The sequence below is a fragment of the Rhinolophus hipposideros genome, assembly GCF_964194185.1.
Source record: "Rhinolophus hipposideros genome assembly, chromosome: 9".
Taxonomy (NCBI): Eukaryota; Metazoa; Chordata; class Mammalia; order Chiroptera; family Rhinolophidae; genus Rhinolophus; species Rhinolophus hipposideros.
Window position 1 is genome coordinate 4,986,581 of NC_138055.1, and position 12,764 is coordinate 4,999,344.

Sequence of the window (12,764 nt, forward strand, 5' to 3'; positions counted from 1 at the left end):
AGCATCATCAGCTACCGTGCGGAGAACGCAGCAGATCCACGGAGCGGGAGCAGCGATTCCCCAACAAACAGCTTGTAGCCGGGAAGCATTTACACCTGGTCCACAAAATAGCAAAGCATGCGGACAACGGGAGGGGCCCTGGGGCCCACTGGGGAGGGCATCGGGGCTTCCATCGCCATCGCCGCTCTAGCGGAGTGACCTTGAGCGAGTCATAGATCCTGGCTGGGCCACGGGTGCCTCCTCTGCGCCAGTGGGTGGGAAGGAAATGAAACTAGAAGAGGAGGGTGGAATGAACTAATTAATGCATTTACTTATTCAACACATATTCACCACAGCATGTAGGGCCGTCACTGTTCCAGGGGCCAGAAAGAACAATGAAAAAACAAACAGATCGCTGCCCTCAAGGAACTTGGATGAGGCTGGGGGACGGCAATAAAGAAAACCTAAGTGAAGAGAAAAGATACTTTCAGTAAGAATATGCGCCTGGAAGAAGGTGGAGCAGGGTGATGGAGTGGCGAGCAACGGGGGGAGAGGAGGATTGTTACTTTAAGTTGGGTGATCAAGAAAGGCTTGTCTGAAGAAGTGACGTCACCTCAAAAGCAAAGACTGAGAGGGAGCCAGCCACGCCCAGACCTGGGGGAAGAGGACCAAGGCAGAAGGAATAACAAGTGCAAAGGCCCCAAGGCAGACAAAACATCAATAAACGGTCTTTCTTTTATTGTTATTGTTCGCGGCCAGTGGTACGTGTCTGCAGTGGAGAAGAGCCTGGACTTTGAGGTCAAGGGAAGTGGGGTTCGAACTCAGTCTCGTGCTGCTTAGCTGTGCGATGCTGGGCAAGTCACTTAACCTCTCTGTGCTCCCACGTCCTCACTGGGTAACAAGGGGACGAAGTGAACCTTGTGCCTGCCCCTCCATAAAGATCCCAATCAGCCCAGATGGAGAGGGCTGAGAAATTCTTTAATTTCCGTGTTGAAAAATGCTTGCTGAAAAATTCCCTCCACTTTTTAGGACTCGCTTTTCAAGTCTTATCGTTTCACTAGGTGGTTTCTCTTCCCGTTTTCCCCTCAAAGGCAGTCTCGCTGGTCCTCAGGTGCCAGGAGTCCCATCACACCAGGCTCAGGAAGAAGAACCACATCACGGAGCTCGGGAGCTATGAGGCGCCAACTGTCTGGACAGCGCACATCTAGGGAGAGGCCAGCTCCAGGCCCCGCTGCTCTCGGTAGCCCCAGAAACCTTGTCTGGCCTCCTGCTGCTGCATTGCCAAGGCCAGCACCACCCCAGCTTCCAGAACAAATGTCCTAAAACACACTTCTGATCAACCATTCCCTCTCACACACTGAATCTCCTCAGGGGTATCCTGCTGCCCTCAGGTAAAGCCCCAGCTCCTTAGATCAGCTCAGGAGACCCAGCCCCCAGCCTCCCTCTCAGCACTCAGACCAAACTCACCACTAGGGGTTTCCAAGGAGCCCTGCCTCTGAGCCTTCACACACACTGTTCCCTCCACCCAGCAGGCTCTGTGAACCACCTGTACCTCTGAGCACACACATCTCTTTCCCAGCTCGGGGACCTCAGGGACATCTCCCCCAACCCCCACCCCCCCCGGCTGGGTCAGACACTTCTGCCCACACCTCCCCAGGGCTTCTCTCACCAAAGTTCCCAGCACAGAGTCTCCTCCTATGTCTGAGCTGAGTGAGAAACCAATGGATAGAACAACACGTGAACGAATGAATGAGCAAGAGCGAGAAACTGCCCAGGCCCTCGAGTCTCACAGCCCAGATTCAAAAGCAACTCTCACATCCTCAATCCCGGTTTTTTAACAGTAAATACGTAGATACTAAAAATCTCCCTGCCAGAGCCATTGAGAGGATCACAGGACATGGTACCTACAAAAGCAGATGGCCGAGGGCCCAGCACACAGGAGGTACTCACTAAATGGCTATTCCGCTGTCATTAGAAAGTTCGGATGAAACCCAGGCGCTCTGTAGGGAACTTCCAAGAATTGAGCAGAGATTTTCAAAGCAGCAAGGACCCCCTCCTCCCTGCGGGAAGTCCGGGCTCCCAGCCCTCTCCCTCCCACCCCATTCCTGGGTGAGTCACCGTTGTTTTACTCCTGAGGGTGCTGTGGTTGGATACATACGGTACCATCAGCCCTTGACTAGTTTTCCTAGGCAAGCTCTTCGCCTCCCCTTACCCGGGGCACCTGAGGGCACCGGTCAGCCCTGAAACATCCACTCCGAGGCAAGCCCTGTTCTAGGACCTAAGTGACTCAGATGTGAAACTGACCCTCCAAGGGCTCGGGGCCCAGCGGGAGCAGCCAAATCAATCAACAGAGCAGCTCTGGAACGCTGTTATGTGGAGGGGGAGGGGGTCTCTGGGCCCTCAAGAAGGCCCCCACCAAACTATGAGGCCAGCCAGCAGGTGCCAAAGGCTCAGAAAGGAGAGACTGAGAAGGGCCATGGCTTACACAGAGCATCTTAACAGCAGGTGGGTTTTTGCAAAGGAGACTTTGGGTCATCCCAGCAGCCCACATCGGTCCAACAGATACGTGAACAAAATCAAGGGGCATGTGTGGTGCCAGGGGCTGCTGATCAGCAGATCAAAGTAGATTTCCTCCGCCCTGAGGCTCACGGCAGCCACTTCCACCCCACACGGGCTCCTCAGAGCCGGGTGGGCCCAGGCAGCTCACACCTGCTGTCCCCTGTCAGTCATTCTTCCCAGCATCCTCTCTAGCTCTCAAAAGTGTCCCCATTACGATACTTGGAAATGTCACAAAGGGTAAAAGTCACCAGAATCAAAGCCAGCTTGAGGCTGTGAAGGCCAGCCCCCAGAAAGAGAAGGCGTCCATGTTTCTCTTTCCGTCATTGGCACATCTGAAGCCATGACTGTCTTGTCTGACACTCAGATGGCAATCCATGACAACACGGGGACGACTGGCCTATTACACAAGAGAAGTCCCATAGAAACGCCTGCCCCACCATCCTTCCCCGCTGCAGGGTCCTGAGGGAGCCAAACACTCGAAAGCTTCCTCCAGAATTACAACCCATCTTTGCTCCTACTCCTCTCTTCCCTTAACCATCAACTGGCCAGCCCAGCCTGCAGGGGACTGTCTCCAGCGGGTGCAGAGAAAGCCGGCTCCGCAGAAAGCACTGCTCACTGAGGCTTTGGTTGATAACTTAGTTGCAAAGTGGCCGAATGTCACAAGAAAACCACCCTGACACCTCTTAGGTAGTCCTCCCCAGGCAAATGCAGGAGAAATAATATTTAACAGAAAAGTACCAAGGTGTGGGGGGTTGGCAACAATTCTTTCACAAACTATGCTTCCACAGGAGCTCAAAAATCACCTTTAAATTGTATTTTTTTTCCTTCTTTTGCTCATGCCTGAAAATATGCAGTCAATAGTTGGAAATGTCATAAAGGATAAAAAATAAACACAGGAATTCAAAGGAAAGGAAAAAGAACAAATAGCCCAGTGGGGGGGGGAAATCAGAGCCAATCCCGCTATGTCCCCAAAATGTCTGACCTCTTTTATCAACCGTGGGTGTCCAAGGAAGGAAAATCCTGGCCCGCGGATGGGATTACCAGCCCAGCCGAAGGAGTTGAGCTAAGTCGAGGAAGAAATCAACACATATTGAGAAAATTAGCCCATATTCCTTGAAAACGAATCAACCATGAGTGACTTTAAAGCATTTACCACTTAAAAACCTTTTAGCTGGGCCCCTTTTGAATTATGACTACATGAGTTTAAATTACACTTTCTAATTCCTGTCCCCCACCCGCCGAAGCAGCGGCGGCTGCTTCATTTTCCAATTATGTACTTTTATTTCAGATTGATGAAGAGTGCTACTTACTGGATCATGTCCTGTCTGCCACAAATAGCTGCTCACTTATTCCTTTAATTTGAGATAGGAAAGCAGTCAGTTCACCGGGGCTGGTCTTCAAATTCTGAATATGCTCCCTTCTCACAGCGCCCAGCGAGGCCCAAGACGCCAAGAAACCCAGAGAGCCCGGGCTGAGAAATGTGTTTGCAAACCAGTGCTCTGCTCCATAAATTATTATAATTCTCGGTGCTTTCTCTATCCATCTAGCAGATCAGCAATCCCATAAATAATAGTGAAGAGACTGATTTTTCTTCAGCAAAATGCTAGGTCCCAGTTTTTGACATAAATCACATGGAGACCCACGGATCTGTGGAGTCGAAATCGGAAGCTGCTCAGATCCGTTTCAAACACACACAGACGTGCCCACATACAAAAGGAAATAAGAAGGAAACGTGTACAAATCAGCATTCCACATACATGTCAGGGCACACTCGACATTTATGGGGCTTTGGGACATACATGGCTCTTGGTGGCTCAGCGTTCAAATACAATTTGCAAAGAAAGTGAATGTGGATTTACAGTTCTCATGGAAATCTATTAAACAGATGTCACCAAAGCATAATCAAATCGGCACTATGGTAATTCTACACTTAAGTCTGAGACTGGGGTGTTGCCATTTTTATGATCAGTTTAAGTGTGTTTTTTTTGTGATTGTGCGGGAATTCGCAATTAAAGATCAAACCTCCCAAGTATGATCAATTAACTAATGTGTCTGAATGACAAACTCACAAAAGCAAAACTCCATTCTCCACACCCCCCACACACACCCACCCGCTTTGTGTGAGGAGCCTCGGGTGGGGGAGGGAGGGTGTGCCTGTTCTGTGAACACGGCAACACACTTCGTTGTGAAGGGGAAGGCAGGATGCAGGCAAGGCTGACACTTCTCAGGGAGCCGATACAATAAATATATTTTGCAGCCTTGCAGGCTGCAGTACTGTGGGAAAATGCTAAGGAGTGAAATGAAGGAGAAATGACGGGTGTGTTGAAAATTGAAAGCAGGCATCATTTTCTCCTTAAAGTGATGAAATTAGCACGGGTGATGCCAAAAGTCTTTTCATATGCATTAACGCTGAGCCTCAATCCTTCTTGGAAGGGAGGGATGGAAACGTGAAGACGTGCAGTAGAAGCGTACTCCCAGGTGTGGAGCTGGTGGCGAAGAGAGGCTCCTACTCAATCCTTGGTTCTGAACTCCACATATCACCATCAACCCGTGGGGAGACTTTTTTTTATTGAAGCTGCTTCTATTTATGATGTATGACCAGGTTCTCACATCAAGCTGGCCAAGTTCCCATCCAAGAAAACCCCCAAAGAGTCATTCACAGAAAGGCATGGAGAGACCAAAGAACCCTCAAGTCACTCTCTGAGTTCAAAATTAAAACATATCATCTCAATTTAAGATTGTTTTTCATGAGATTGGGCTGCCCTCGTCGGCCAGAGTTATTTTGAATGGAAATAAAGCATAACTAAGTCTTGTCTCATTAGGGGGAAAAAAAGTCAATATAAGGTAAAACGTTTGTTTTGGCAGCAGAATGGCCAGGTCTCCCGGGACAGCCCCAGTGAATCAAATTAACCAAGGAACTATTTATACCTTCCCTTTAACACCACCCCCAAAAAGGAGGCCTGTCTTCTTTTCTTTCCCTTGGGGTTGCTTCTGCTTTTTCCTTTTTTTTTTTTTTTTTCACTTCTTCAGCCCCAAGTCAAACCATTCCAGTGGCAGTCTGGAGAAGGTGGCAGCGGGGGTGGTCTCTTTGCATGGGGACGTCCACGCCCCAGGAACCACGGCTACAGGGAAAGGAGCTCAGAGTGTCCCAACATAGTCTAAACATAGGGGATGGTGCTGCATGAAACACTCCCCTCACCCCATCTTCTCCCTGCCCTCCACCAGTGTTTGGCACGTCTGATCCTAGAGGGCGAGGGGTTTGGCCAGAAGGAAGACCCCACTAAAAGCCTGGCCCTTCATCTGAGATACCATGTGATGACAGAGCGAGCCCAAGGACCTATTCCCGGGCTCCTGCACCTGGGGGGGGCCCTTTCCCCGGCGGCCCTCACTCCAGAGGTGCAGGCAAAGGTACCAATTGCTGAACAGAGAGATCTCAGGGAGAAGAAGAATGGGAGGGGGGATGCTTGAAAAGACCCTTTTTCTGTTCCTAGCGAGGGAGGGGCGATGGGAGAGACATGTCACATTGTCACATTAAAGATTTTGACAGACAATTCAGGGATAACGCAGAAATTCCACCCTGAGCTACAGCTCGCCACAACTTGAAAGGCATTAACTAACCTCCACTAATTGCATGTTTTTCTGTGCATAATATTTACTTGTTAAAAGTCTTTGCCTGGTCGATTAATTTCCTCTGTCCCCGCTATTCATGATCGGTTCACAGGCCCAAAACTGGAAAAATGAAGTCATTTTGATAGATTAAAAGACGACTGTACTTTGGGGAGGGTTTTCTTTTTCCTGCTAGCCTGGAACCCGCACCCAGGATGCTGATTTTTCTCCTTGAGTGCTCCCCTTCAGTGAAATCCTGCTACCATTCTTAATTCCTCAGACAAGTGCAGAGAGATGTGTCCTGTGTGAGGTGAGCCCAGGGGCGGCCATCGCTGCCTGCAAGGCAATCTAGCAAGTTCAAGGGAAAACAAATGAACTTAAATTACTTTCATCGGATGAAGAGTTAATAGTCTTGTGGACGGACTGGGAAATTTGTTTTAAAGCAGGCTTTTCTTGAATGGTTATTCTATATGTCGTCTCTGCATTCCTGACATTTGGGCTCTAGTAGAAAGACCCCCAAACCCCTGTCTTTTACCTAAATTTAGATCTGGTCTATCTGTCCACAATCACAGCCCACAGGGCATTGGTTGGGGTGGAGGGGAGGCAAGTGATTCTAAGGGCTCACACAGCAGTTACATCCGAGATATACACCCACATGTGGGGGACACTCTGAGCCTGCCCACGTGGGCATGACAGGGCTCCAGTTCAATCCAGGTCTTCCGAAATTCCTGGGGCCTAGAAACAAATAGGAAGGCAGCCCCACGCTGAAGCACTTGCGAATACATGATCACACCTCTGTGACGGCATTATCGCCTTTTGACTAGCCATCAGCCAATTAATGTACCTCCATCGAGTGAGCACTCAAATAGATGTAACCATTTCACAGAAGCTCATCTTGAGAAAAAAGACTTTACAAGTGTTGTGGGGCTGCCACTCGGAAAGCCAATTTGCAGGGAGCGCCAGGCGTCGTGAAGCAGTTTATTATGCACGGCTGTCACACGGTGGTCCCCCCATATACCGTGCCTGGCTCCAGAATGCCTCTGATGGCCACCAGCTGGCTCTGAAGCCCAGGACCATTCTCCACCCCCAGAAGCCTGCCCGGCCAAACCCACCACCCCTCCCCAAATGGTCTCCCAGTTCGTTGGCTCCCATGGACCAAGACCTGCCTTCCAACTAGGATGTGGCAGTCAGCCAGTGGCCTCCCTGATGTCCCCCAAAGCATTTCAGCCCATGTGACAAATTATTCATGAAGTTGGTTTAATTTTTTAATTTTTTTTTTTTGCAAAGACTAGTCAGGGTCTTGACGATGGAAGTGTTTGCCTGAGCCCCCAGCATGGCTAACCCCTGCTAACTAGTCTCCCAGCACCATTCAAGTCCTGCAGAGCCAGCCCGCTCAACCACTCACTAGCCAGCCCACTTTTGTTCCTGGTTTAATTTCATAATTGTTTGCCACTTAACAAGCTCTCCTCTGGGCCATTCAACAGGGGCCTTGGTAACGGGGAGGGCGAGGCAACCAAGCTCCTGGAAGGGAACTGTGAGAGGGTCTGACCCAGCACTGGGGGACAGACATCCCAGAGAGGTCAGCTGGAGACACCGGGGTCCAGTTCCAGTATGGGACCTCCGGATGCCACCTCAGGCCACCCAGCACAGTGGAGAGGGGCTGGGAGGGGGGTGGGGGGAGGAGGTGAGTCTAGGACCCCAAGCCATGGTCTGCCACGGATGCCTGGACACATGGGTTCTCTGTCTCCACCACGGCAGAGGGAGACTGTGCATGAATTCACTCTCATATAACAAGTCCCAGAATAAACACACAAGAGACAGAGCTGCTCCTTAGCACCGGCATTCCATGAAATATTGCCTGTGAGGGCTGGGACCTCTCTGCTCAGCCACTGGATCCCTGGGCCGTGCACACAGCAGACAGCGATAATACCTGTGCAATGAGTGGACAGATGGATGGCGATGGAGTTCGCAGCAACGCCCGGCAAAAGTGACCACCACAGCGTATCAGCCCCCCTCCCTTGTCCCCAAGTGCCAGCGGGGGCCTCGCTACGCACAGTAGGCTCTCACCGACCACGGGCTGCTATTGTTACAACCGTCCCCAGCACTCGCACCGCACCGGTCGCTTCTCCCACCCGCGGCTCCGCCGCCAGGCAGCAGTGACTGGAGACACCGGGAAAAGTTTCGCTGACCCCTCGGCCCCCGTCGGAGTCCAGCGCCCCGGCCGCGGCCCCTCCCGGCGGCACCGCTCGGCCGGCCGGGCAGTGGGGGTGCCCACCCCGGGCGCCCGCCCCCGCCACAGGCAGCCAAAGTAACTTTGCGGGCGTCCCTGCGAAGCGCCGCGGGCGTCCCCGCGCTGCTGGAGAGGGTCCCGGCCGCGCCCCCGCCGCCCCGCGCCCGCCGCCCGGCCCGCGCCCGGCTCGCCCCCGGCCCTACCTGGCCCCGGGCTCCTCTTCGGCGGCCGCGGCGGCCGTGAGCAGCAGCGCGCGCGGAGGGAGGCAGGGGCCCGGCGCCCGCGAGGGAGGCGCGCAGGGGCGGGGGCTCCTCCGGCGGCGGCCGCCGCGCCGCGCGTCCGAGGCAGCAAGTGGGAGCCAGACTCCTCCTTCGGGGGGCGGGGGGCTCCCTGCCGCCCCGCCTTTGCCCGCCAGCCCGCCCGCCGCGCGGCTCCGAGCCGCCCGGACCCCCCCGCCCGCCTCCCTGCCCCCTCCCTCCCCGCCTCCCCTCTGCCGGGCGCCGGGAGGGGCGCGCTCTCGCCCTCGGTCCCCGGCCCCGCGCGGCCGCCCGCCGGGGGCCCCCGCCACGCAGGCCAGGCCTCGGCCCTCGGCCCCCGCGCGGGCCCGGTGCCCGCATCTCGCCGCCCGGGGAAGGAGCGCGGGAGCGGCCGGGCTGGGGGGAGGAGGAGCAGGGCCCGCGCTGCGGAAAACGGCCGGCGCCGCTCGCCGCTCCCGGCCCCTGTCCGCCCGCCCCCAGCCCGGGGCCCGGCCGCGCGTGGCCGCGCGTGGGGTGGGCGCGGTGGGCGGGGCGGGGGCGCTCTCACCTCCGATCCGCGCCTGCCGCGGTGGGCCCTGCGTGCTGGGGCTTGCGCGGCTCCTTCCGGGGCGCCGAAGCCCCCCGCCCGCGGCCCGGACCCCCTTCCAGGCCGCGAAGGCGCCCTGCTCGGGACCCCTCCCGCCGGGGGTCGAAGAACATCCCCTCCGCCGCCTTTCGGGGAGACCTGGACCCCCGCTCCCAGGATGTATGGGCCAGGACCCCTCCTGTGACGGCCCCATCTCCCCCCCACTCCCCAACCCCTGAGGTCCCAAGTGTCCACTTCCCATTACAGTGGGTGGCCGACTGGGGCCTAACCCAGGGGGGCAGGGAGTAGGTCCGAACCTGGGAACCGGACCCCTGGTCTGAAGAAGGCCCTGCCTTATTAGGGAGAGGGGAGAGCAACACCCCGCCGGGGTGGGCTTACCCTGGGGAGTTCCCGAGGCCCCATGACTTCTAACCCCTGCCACTGATTTAGACAGGTGTCCACAGGGTCCTACAGTGAGGGCACAGGGCACAGGTCAGGCCCAGGCCACCCAGCTGAGAGGTGCGAAGGGGGAGTGGCACCTCCACACGGTTTCAGATCCTCCTCCTCCCGCCTTCACCACAGGTCAGACACGTTCCTGGAGGATACCCTGTGTGGGTCCTCAGGCCTGGGTATCTCGGTTGGGCGAGAGCCTGGTCTGGTAGGAGGCAGACAGGGACACAGAAAAATCCCCCTCACAGGTGCAGAACAGACAGAGGGGACAGCTACCTGGGGTGGCTTTCTGCAGGTGGACCCACCCCAGCTGAATAAGTGTATGCCAAGGAGAGAAGGTATGGAAAAGGCATTCCAGGTAGAGGGAACAGTGCATGCAAAGGCCTTGGCATGTTAAGATGGCAGCTCCAGTGGGGCTGGAAACAGAGGAAATGTGGAGAGGGGGGACAAACGTGGGGGGAGCGGGAGGGGGGGAGCCGGGAGCCTGATCAGGAAGAGCCTTGGATGCCTGTCTAAGGGGGTAGACTTTTTCAGTGGGGAGTCAGTCACAGAAGGTTTCTGAACAGGGGCACGACTTGGTCAGGTTTATCTTTTTACAGTTTGCTCTGGTGGCCCTGACAGAGGGCCGGGGGTTGGGGTGGCTGCTGGGGGAGATGATGGAGGAGTGGGCTGACGCCCTGAGGCCGAGAAGCGGGCAGGGGCTGGCCGAGGGGGCCTCAGGAGGGCACCCCCTCCTCTTTCTTGCCTTTGGACCTCACTTATCTCACCCTATGCTGGCGTGATTCTGGGACACAGTGAAGAGGCCTGGCTGGAAATATAACCTCAGCCAGCTAGTGGGCAGGACAGGTGAAACCCCTGAGTGGTGGGCACAGCATTGGCAGGTCCCTATGTGTCTCCTCAGGAATAGAGAGCTGCCACACGGTCTCCCCCCCCGACTCCCCCCCCCCACCCCCGCCAGGCCAGTCCTGGGAAGCAGGTTCCCCTGTGCCCTCACCCAGCCAGCCCGGTCCCCACTCACTCTGCCACACAAGACCTTTCCAGATGCCCAGCTGGAGTCGGCCTGCCCTCTGAGGGTCAGAGCCCCAAGGCAGCCAATTCCCAGGCCAGGTAGAAAGGAGTGTGGGAGCAGTCACCTGGGAATTTAGGAGAGAAACCCCCAGTAAACACACAGGCCTATTGCCGAGGAGAAGTTTTGGTCAGTGGCCCAAATCTACCGTCAGCTCCACTGCTCAGGCGGCTGCAACATCCATGTGGCACGTCTGCCAACCTGGGAACCGTGTATGCCTGGCTTGAGCTGAGTGGCCAGGGGTGCAGGGGGCACCCAGATGCAGCCCGTGCCATCCAGCCATGGCCAGTGAAAGACCAAAGGGGAGACCTACCCATAGACCAGCCTGCATGAAGTGTGGAGTGGGAAAGGGAGAGCTGCCCGCCCCGGGGATGGAGCAAAGCCTCTGGGAGAGAGTAGAGGGCTGGGCCTGGAAGAAAGAGCAGAATGTGGGCAGAAGAGATGAGCCTGGGGGGCATTCCCGATGGTAGGAACACAGATGCCCAGGAAGAGAAATGCAGGGAGGACAGAGATCCCTGAGGGATTGGAGCATAAGGCAGGTCACACAGGTCCTTGAATGCCACGCTCAGCAGGCCACAGGAGCCCCTGAGGACATTTGAGCAAAACGCTCTGTAGTGTCCCAGTGCCTAGGACAAGGCCAGTGTCTACTGAGCGAGTAAATGAGTGAATGAGCAAATGAAGGATGAGCGCTGGTGACCTAACCCCCCTTAGCACACAGGACCCCGGACCAGGAGGGCCCTCAAACTCAGGGGAGAGCATCTTTCTCCCCCTGGGGCTGCAGCCTTCCCCAGCACAGTGTTGCCTGCCTGGGAGGCAGGGCTTGGGCTCAATAGTCCAACAGATTCCATCTGCTGCCTGCCAAGAATAAGGCCACAACTCGACTGTGGCCCAGGAGTCCCCAGAGGACATGTGGTTTGGTGTAGTGGAGAATTTGTGGTCCCTGGGGCGAGAGCAAAGTTCTTGTGACACTTGTCCTTCAAGATCAGTTTTCTCTCCACCTCCCATCCCACCAGCCCTTCCCTCAGCTCCCAGAACACCATCTCTTACTTTCCAGGGGCACGTGTTTGTTGAGCATCTACCATATGCCTCGCACTCAGCACTTCCTTCAGAACAAAGCACGAGCTCCCCACCAAAGGAGACTGCCGTTACCTGCACCATCGAGTCCCACGCACTGAGCCTGAGCTTGACCCACACCTGACCTGGTCCAGGCTGCTTCCTGGAGGTCGGGCTCCCTCGGGCTCCAGCACTCCATCCCACAGGGCCTGGCGCCCAGTCGGTGCCCAGCGAATGGGCTCTGAAAGAAAGGGAATGAGGAGTGCGGGGTGGGCAGGGTAGACCCACTCCTAAAAGAGCAACCAATCTGGCAAACACAGCAGACCTTCTGCTTTTGGAAAAATTTCATAACACAGTGGTACTTGTTCATGGAGACTAATAGAAGCAGCACATGGTCCCACACTGCTGAACCAGCCAGGGGAGAGCTCGCTAGCGGGGAAGCATTTCCCAGGTGCCTACTCTGTGTTGGAAGCTGGTGAGAGGCGGAGGAGAAGGCAGGCTGTCTGCCCTGGGACAGGCAGGAGGTCAGCAGGTGCTTGGGACACCAGGAAGAAGAGGGCAGTTGGGGGCAGGGAAAAGGGCATCGAGGACACTCAGAAGGAGGGGATGTGTGTGCTCCCGAGGAGTAAGACTTCACTCTGAGGATAAGTGGGAGAAGGATAGCCCAGCAGAGGGACCACCCTGTGCAAAGGCTCAGAGTCTCAGAAGAGCACAGTATGATATCCCCTGGCCAAGAAATTCGCCTCCCAGGACGGTGTCCCAAGGCAGTGACTGCAGGCTGTTTCTAATAGCCCCATGTCAGAAACAAATTCAGTGCCCAGCCAGAGGGGATCGGTTTACAAAATTCTGGTGTGTCCAGGGAATTTCTGGTTGCCAAATCATATTGCTGAAATGTGACATGGGGGGAAATGACGGCCATACTCCTCACACTTTGGATAATCGAGGAAGGAGTTTACTCAAGAGTGCATCTGATTCTGTGTTTTGAAAAATGAGAAATAG

At 55.4% G+C, this 12,764-nt stretch overlaps 1 protein-coding gene across 2 annotated transcripts in view; it reads right to left on the bottom strand.

The window, feature by feature from the left end:
- MPPED1 (metallophosphoesterase domain containing 1) overlaps positions 1-8,722 on the bottom strand; it is a 72,043-nt gene extending 63,321 nt beyond the window's left edge. Inside the window, exon 1 of one of the 2 annotated variants that reach the window (XM_081060481.1) lies at positions 8,578-8,722. The gene's annotated coding sequence lies outside the window, so the exon portion shown is untranslated. Of the gene's footprint in view, positions 1-3,848; positions 4,207-8,577 lie in introns of those variants that run through there. The other variant, XM_081060482.1, reaches the window with a different exon arrangement.
- Between the last annotated feature and the right edge of the window lie 4,042 nt (positions 8,723-12,764).